Raw genomic sequence first — 8,372 nt, 5'->3', positions numbered from 1 at the left:
TAGTCGGCCCCGACTCCATAGCGCCGCCACACGATGTTCACACCGTGTCGACGGTCGAGGCGCCCATAGGATTGCCAGGTTTCCCAGCAAGTCCGCGTGGGGCCAAGCCGTCAGGCCGATGTGGCGGGCGTGCCCGGGCTCCCCCATACCCGCCCCATATTTGGGCTGGAAATGGGGGGTGCAGTTAGCCCGAGCGTTTGAGGCTAGTTTGAGAGGTGCGTGTGGGTTGATTTTTTGCGACCGGGCAGTGACCGGACGGCCTGCCCGAGCGTTTGAGGAGGATTTGAGGGGTCCAACTGTAGATCTCTTAGACGTGTTTCAATGCATCGATGCTTAGATGAGGTGCTACGTGTATTAAAAACCTTACGACATGTCCAGCCGCGCCCCCAAGAGGCCCCCAGACCACTTTTTTATCGCCAGCGCTTTAAAACTCCCACAGTCGCGCCCCTAGGACCTCATTTTTTGCCGGTTTGGGCTGAAATTGGCATCGGCGGACCCAGGGCAGACCCAACACGCTCGGGGCGCCGGATGAAGCGAAAAGACACGTGGGGCCGAACTGTTAGCGACACTGGCCGATTTTCCCGTCGTTTATGCCTTTTCCCTCCCCTTCACCCCCTGTTGTTACATCCATTCTCTCCATTTTCTCTCCCTCGCCGCCACTGAAGAAGTACGCCGCCCCTCGCCAAGCCACTGAACCCGCCATACCAAAGCGAGGAAGCTATTGCCCGTTTCCAAAAGGCGCGTGGAGTACACAACAGAGCTCGTGTCGCCGGCCAACTTCCTGTCGCCGGGGTGGGGCTACGCGCCATCTTTGCCGGAAAATTTCGAAGGTGACGCTCTCGACGACTTCAACTCCAACACCACCTTCCCGCGCACGCCTTCCGTGTTCACCGCCGACACAACACCCAGTACGGCTAGTCTCCAATGTACTCGGGTTCGTCTATGACGAGGAGCAAGGGAATAAAGAAGAAGAAACGGGCGACCAATGGGAAGCCGATGGAGCCCCACATCAAGTGGACGTTGAAGGAGGACGAGTCCCACCCTTTCCTGCCATGTGTGCAAACCGCTCTCGCCCCTTCCCCACTAGAAAAGTCGCTCGCCGTATACTCAACCCTCCATCCTCTTCTCCCATTTATTTTTCCTCCACCGCCGGAAACATCCCCGAGTCCATGGCAGAGCCGTTCCCCGGTTATGAAGCAGCCGCCAATGGCTTCGGCCAGCGGCCGTTGCACGAGTTAGAGGCGCACGCCCTCCACGAGCCCAACTACCCGGTGCCGCCAGACATGCGTGTGTCAGGCACCTCGAGATTGAGCGTCGGAGGAGTCCCCGTGCCCCCTCCGTCATCCATCGCGGAATGTCGTGGGGAGATGACACGCATCCAGGCATCTATGCTAGAGTACGCGCGGTAGGGAAAATGGTACGCCACCGGCAATCGCCCTTTGTAGACGGCGTAATTCCACTGCCGCCACGCTAGCCAGCTCGCCTCCACCAACGGGTTTCCGACGCCAAGGGGGCACCACAACTCCGACGGTTGTCGCCAGTGCTGGGGTGTCCCCAGACGCACGCTCCATGCCATCCTCGAGCACATTGCTACCTCTTGAGCTTGCGTTGGTTTTTCCCTTGAAGAAGAAAGGGTGATGCAGCAAAGTAGTAGTAAGTATTTCCCTCAGTTTGAGAACCAAGGTATCAATCCAGTAGGAGTATCAAGGCAAGTCTCCAAAGTACCTGCGCAAAAACAAGCAAACTTGCACCCAACGCTACAAAGGGGTTGTCAATCCCTTTACGGTTAACTGCAAGGTGAGATCTGAAGGTGGAATGTGCAACAAAGTAAAAGTTTAGAGCTGAAAATATGATGTGAAGTAGACCCAGGGGCCATAGTGTTCACTAGAGGCTTCTCTCATGATAGCAAATATTACGATGGGTGAACGAATTACTGTCGAGCAATTGATAGAACCGCGCAAAGTCATGACGATATCTAAGGCAATGATTATACATATAGGCATCACGTCCGAGGTAAGTAGACCGATACTTTCTGCATCTACTACTATTACTCCACACATCGACCGCTATCCAGCATGCATCTAGTGTATTGAGTTCATAACAAATAGAGTAACACCTTAAGGAAGATGACATGATGAGGAGGGATAAATTAATGCAATAGATATAAACCCCATCTTTTTACCCTTGATGGCAACAACATGATGCGTGCCTCGCTACCCCTTCTGTCACTGGGTGAGGTCACCGCACGGTATGAACCCAAAACCAAGCACTTCTCGCATTGCAATAATAATATATCAAGTTGGCCAAACGAAACCCACAACTCAAAGAGAATTACAAGGATACGAAATCATGCATATAAGAGATCAGAGGAAACTCAAATAAGATTCATAGATAATCTGATCATAAATCCACAATTCATCGGATCTCGACAAACACACCGCAAAAGAAGATTACATCGGATAGATCTCCATGAAGATCATGGAGAACTTTGTATTGAAGATCCAAGAGAGAGAAGAAGCCATCTAGGTACTAGCTATGGACCCGAAGGTCTGTGGTGAACTACTCACGCATCATCGGAGATGGAATGGTGTTGATGAAGAAGCCCTCCGTGTCCGAATCCCCCCGCCGACAGGGCACCAGAACGTGCCCCAGATGGGATCTTGCAGAGACACAAGCTTGCGGCGGTGGAAAAGTATTTTTGTGGCTCTCTTCCGTGGTTTCAAATTTTTCGGGGATTTATATGCGGAAGAAGTAGGGCAAAGGAGCCACGGGGGGCCCACAAGCCTACTAGGCGCGCCCCCCGGCCGTTGCTAAGGGGCTTGTGGCCTCCCCTGGTGCCCTTTGCCTTGGTTCTCAAGTTCCATGCGTATCTTCTCTTCCAAAAAAAACTTTTTGGAGGTTTTATTCCGTTTGGACTCCGTTTAATATTCTCCTCTGAAAAAGGTCAAAAACACGGAAAAAATAGGAACTCGCACTTGGCACTGAGGTAATAGGTTAGTCCCAAAAAAGATATAAAAACATACAAAACATCCAAAGTTGACAAGATAATAGCATGGAACCATCAAAAATTATAGATACGTTGGATACGTATCACACATCTAGGGCGGCAACAAGCCACCGTTGGAGTACCCGGTGCTATCGCTCTCGCACCGGAGCTATATGTTGTGGCTGCCGAGCCAAATGGCGGGGTCCTCCTTGTCGTCCTCTTCCCGCTCCTCCGGCACGCCGCCATCGCTCGCCACCGTGAAGACCGAGCCCCAAGTGATGTCGGAGCATTGTCGTAGCCATGGTGACAACCTTGTCATATATGACTTCTGCCGCCAACCTTCGCGTCCCTCCGGCCACCTTAGAATGGTCACGCCGAAGAAGGAGAAGGAGCTGGTGATGCCACCGGTGATCGTCAAGCAGGAGCACGTCGAGATGGCCGCCGACCTGGACACCAGCCTAAAGTGGTCGCACGACGACTACGTTTGGGAGGAAATGGAGCGCCAACGCCGCATTCTGGAGGAGATCGCCGTGCGACGCCGCGATCACGAAGAGGGCGACATCATCGACCTTGACGACAGCGATGAGGAGACGCCGATGCAGACCGCTACCATCTGCAGCGGCAATCCAGGGCAAGGTTGCAGCAAGGACGACGCGTGGGACAGTGACGATGATGATGTTGACGACGGCGGTGACTACACCGCCTTCTACGAGCTCCTGAGCATGAACTAGGCTAGCGGCGGCTGGAAGATGACTATGGCAGCGTACTTTTTTTTATGTTTTTACATTTTTGTTAAGTTTGTACAAATTTTTATGAAATCGTCCAAAATTCTTTGAATTTGGCCCAATTTCTATTTGGAAAACTGTGTTTGGGGGCGACCTTGGGGGTGGGGGTGGGGGGGGGTGGGAACTTGAGCCCTCCCCAAAGCCGATTTTAGCGCCGAGTCGCTCCGAAGCGGCGCTATTTCACGGCCTGCGAGGCGAACGGCTGAAGATGCCCTTAGAAACTAGTGTTCCCAATGCATAGATGTTTAGCTTTTGTTGCAAATATTTTCTCATGGAATTGTTTAATAATTAAGCTTCTTCATGCATTGGTTGATAGTCATTTTACATAGGTGCACACGCTTAGCACTTTTTTGGGGTTACCATAATGCTCTCTCTTCTCTTTAATTGTGTCGAATCAGGGCTCTGCGGACATAGAAAGGTTTGAACACTGGGGTGCGCTCGCCCTCCTACCCTGTTCTACCTCTCAACCTCACGACGACTCTTTGATGACTCGAGCTAAGGAAGACGAGCAAGAACACACGCGCAATTTACCCAGGTTCAGGCCACCTTGCGGTGTAAACCCTACTCCTATTAATCTGGATTGCTTGTGGGAGAGCGAGAGCGGATACAAGGTGGGTTCTTGCCCTAATGGATTCGATGCCCTTCTATAGAGGCCGGGCCTCCCTCTTATACATGCCCTAGTCCTCTTCCCCCACAAAACACTTGACGTGAAGGGTTGGCACAATGGCCATTTTGAAAGGGGACATCACTGTAGTCCATCCTAACAAAGGTGGTCTTCGCCTGCCAAAGCTCTTCATCGTGACGTAATGGTGGGCTCAGGGGTCACCTCCATCCCGTCGAGCCCCCAACCTTGGTCCTTTTGCACCAAATGGGAAGCCTTTGGGGGTTGCTTTGGGAGCCCGCCACCTGGCCCCACTCGCTTAGCACAAAACTAGAAAGCCTCTCTGTCCATGCCTGCTGGCACCACTCATGTGTTTCTTGCATAGCCTGCATCGCCCACATGAAGATGCAGAGTCATGTGACCCTACCTGGTCACCCTTGATAAGTATGCCCCACGAGGCCCTAAGGGGTGGCCTTAGGACGCGTCCTCGCAGTGGGCGACCTCTCGTGGTCCTTGGAGACGATCCTTTAGCGGTTGCCTCACGAGGCGAGGGCCCTCGAGAGGGTCTTCCTTGATCGGCTTGCTGATGGGCCGAACCAAGCCTGCATAGAGTGTCGCCCCTAGGGTAGCACGACGACGAGCCTGGGTACCCCCAGTGCAAGGGGCCCGACCGTAGCCCCCAGGCCCGCGTTGTTCACGACTCCGCCCGATGGGAGGGGCGAAGGATAGGCCCCAACCTCGTGCGAGCGAGGCTCGATGCGTGGCACCCGGCCGGTCGTGGGACTCTTCTCCTTCCCACAGCGCTTCGGGAACCACCCCGCCCGAGTTAACGTAAATCATGCGCGTAGTGCTACCTCTTGAGCTTGCGTTGGTTTTTCCCTTGAAGAGGAAAGGGTCATGCAGCACAGTAGCAGTAAGTAATTGCCTCGGTTTGAGAACAAAGGTATCAATCTAGTAGGAGTATCAAGCCAAGTCTCCAAAGTACCTGCGCAAAAACAGCAAACTTGCACCCAACGCTAGAAAGGGGTTGTCAATCCCTTCACGATTGATTGCAAGGTGAGATCTAAAGGCGGAAAGTGCAACAAAGTAAAAGTGTAGGGCTGAAAATATGATGTGAAGTAGACCCGAGGACCATAGTGTTCACTAGAGGCTTCTCTCATGATAGCAAATATTACGGTGGGTGAACGAATTACTGTCGAGCAATTGATAGAACCACGCAAAGTCATGACGATATCTAAGGCAATGATCATACATATAGGCATCACTTTCGGGACAAGTAGACCGACACTTTCTGCATCTACTACTATTACTCCACACATGACCGCTATCCAACATGCATCTAGTGTATTGAGTTCATGACAAACAGAGTAACGCCTTAAGCAAGATGACATGATGTAGAGGGATAAATTCATGCAATAGATATAAACCCCATATTTTTACCCTTGATGGCAACAACACGATGCGTGCCTCGCTACCCCTTCTATCATTGGGTGAGGTCACCGCACAGTATGAACCCAAAACCAAGCACTTCTCCCATTGCAAGAATCATAGATCAAGTTGGCCAAACAAAACCCACAACTCGAAGAGAATTACAAGGATATGAAATCATGCATATAAGAGATCAGAAGAAACTCAAATAAGATTCATAGATAATCTGATCATAAATCCACAATTCAACGGATCTCGACAAACACACCGCAAAAGAGGATTACATCAGATAGATCTCCATGAAGATCATGGAGAACTTTATATTGAAGATCCAAGAGAGAGAAGAAGCCATCTAGCTACTAGCTATGGACCCGAAGGTCTATGGTGAACTACTCACGCATCATCGGAGAGGCAATGGTGTTGATGAAGAAGCCCTAAGTGTCAGAATTCCCCTCCGGCGGGGCACCAGAACGTGCCCCAGATGGGATCTTGCGGAGACAGAAGCTTGCGGCGGCGGAAAAGTATTTTTGTGGCTCTCTCCCGTGGTTTCTGATTTTTCGGGGATTTATAGGCGGAAGAAGTAGGGCAAAGGAGCCACAGGGGGCCCACAAGCCTGCTAGGCGCCTCCCCAGGCCGCGGCTAGGGGGCTTGTGGCCTCCCCTGGTGCCCTTTGCCTTGGTTCTCAAGCTCCCTGTGTATCTTTTGTTCCGGAAAAAATCTTTTCAGAGGTTTTATTCCGTTTGGACTCCGTTTAATATTCTCCTCTGAAAAATGTCAAAAACACAGAAAAAATTGGAACTGGCACTTGGCACTGTGTTAATAAGTTAGTCCCAAAAAAGATATAAAATGCATACAAAACATCCAAAGTTTTACAAGACAATAGCATGGAACCATAAAAAATTATAGATACGTTGGAGACGTATCAAGCATCCCCAAGCTTAACTGCTGCTCGTTCTCGAGTAGGGCAGCGATAAAGACTGAATTTTTGATGTGGAATGCTACCTAGCATATTTGTCCTTTGTAACTTCTTTCATGTGACATGAATGTTCAGATCCGTAAGATTCAAAATAATAGTTTGCTATTGACATGAAAACAATAATACTTCAAGCAAACTAGCAAGGTAATCATGAACTTTCGAAACAACAAGGCCAAAAAAGTTATCCCTACAAAATCATATAGTCTCTATGCTCCATCATCCCCACACAACGAATTTAAATCATGCACAACCCCGGTATTGGCCAAGAATTGTTTTCACACTCTTACTTTCTCAAACCTTTTTCAACTCTCATGCAATACATGAGCGTGAGCCATGGATATAACACTATAGGTGGAATAGAGTGTGGTGGAGGTTGTGAGGCAAAAAGGAGGAGATGGTCACATTGACTCGGTGTATCAAAGGGCTATGGGGATGCCCATCAATAGATATCAATGTGAATGAGTAGGGATTACCATGCAACGGATGCACTTAGAGCTATAAGTGTGTGAAAGCTCAAAAGGAGAACTAGTGGGTGTGCATCCAACTTGCTTGCTCACGAAGACCTAGGGAAATTTTGAGGAAGCCCATCATTGGAATATACTAGCCAAGTTATATAATGAAGATTCCCACTAGTATATGGTGGTGACAAAACAAGAGACTCTCAATCATGAAGAACATGGTGCTATTGTGAAGCACAAATGTGGAAAAAGATAGTAGCATTGTCCCTTCTCTCTTTTTCTCTCTTTTTTTTGTTTGGGCCCTTTGGCCTCTTTCCATATTTTTTTGTGTGGGCAACTTTGGCCTCTTTTTTATTTCCTCACATGGGACAATGCTCTAATAATGATGATCATCACACTTTTATTTACTCACAGCTCAATGCTTAGGACAATGATGATTCTATAAGAAATGCCTCCGGCAGTGTACCGGGATGTGCAACGATCTAGCTTAGAGTATGACTCGCTAGCTATCTTACGATCATGCAATGGAAATATGAAAGTGACGGCAAATGTCATGAGATGGAACGGTGGGAGTTGCATGGCAATATATCTCGGAATGGCTATGTAAAGGCCATGATAGGTAGGTATGGTGGCTGTTTTGAGAAGGTCTATGATGGTTTTGTGTACCGGCGAAAGTTGCGCGGCACTAGAGAGGCTAGCAATGGTGGAAGGTGAAAGTGCATCTATACCATGGACTCACATTAGTCATGAAGAACTCACATACTTATTGCGAGAGTTTTTATTAGTAATCGAAACAAAGTGCTAAACGCATACTCCTAGGGGAAGGGTTGGTAGGTGTTAACCATCATGCGATCCCGACCGCAACACAGAGGATGACAATCAATAATTCGATTAAGCTCCGACTTCCTAACATAGCGGTTCACCATACGTGCATGTTATGAGAATCACTAACTTCAACACAAGTATTTCTAGATTCACAACACCTTACTAATATGACTCTTAATATTACCAAATCCATGTCTCATAACTAACTGAGAGGACTCAAACTTCTCTTTCTAATCAATGCACAAGAATATGGAAGTTTTATTGTATCCTCTTTAGATGCCTATCATCTTTAGGACTACTTTCATAGCACAAG

Source organism: Hordeum vulgare, chromosome 6H (genome assembly GCF_904849725.1).
Source record: "Hordeum vulgare subsp. vulgare chromosome 6H, MorexV3_pseudomolecules_assembly, whole genome shotgun sequence".
NCBI lineage: Eukaryota > Viridiplantae > Streptophyta > Magnoliopsida > Poales > Poaceae > Hordeum > Hordeum vulgare.
This window is presented reverse-complemented; position numbering follows the sequence as displayed.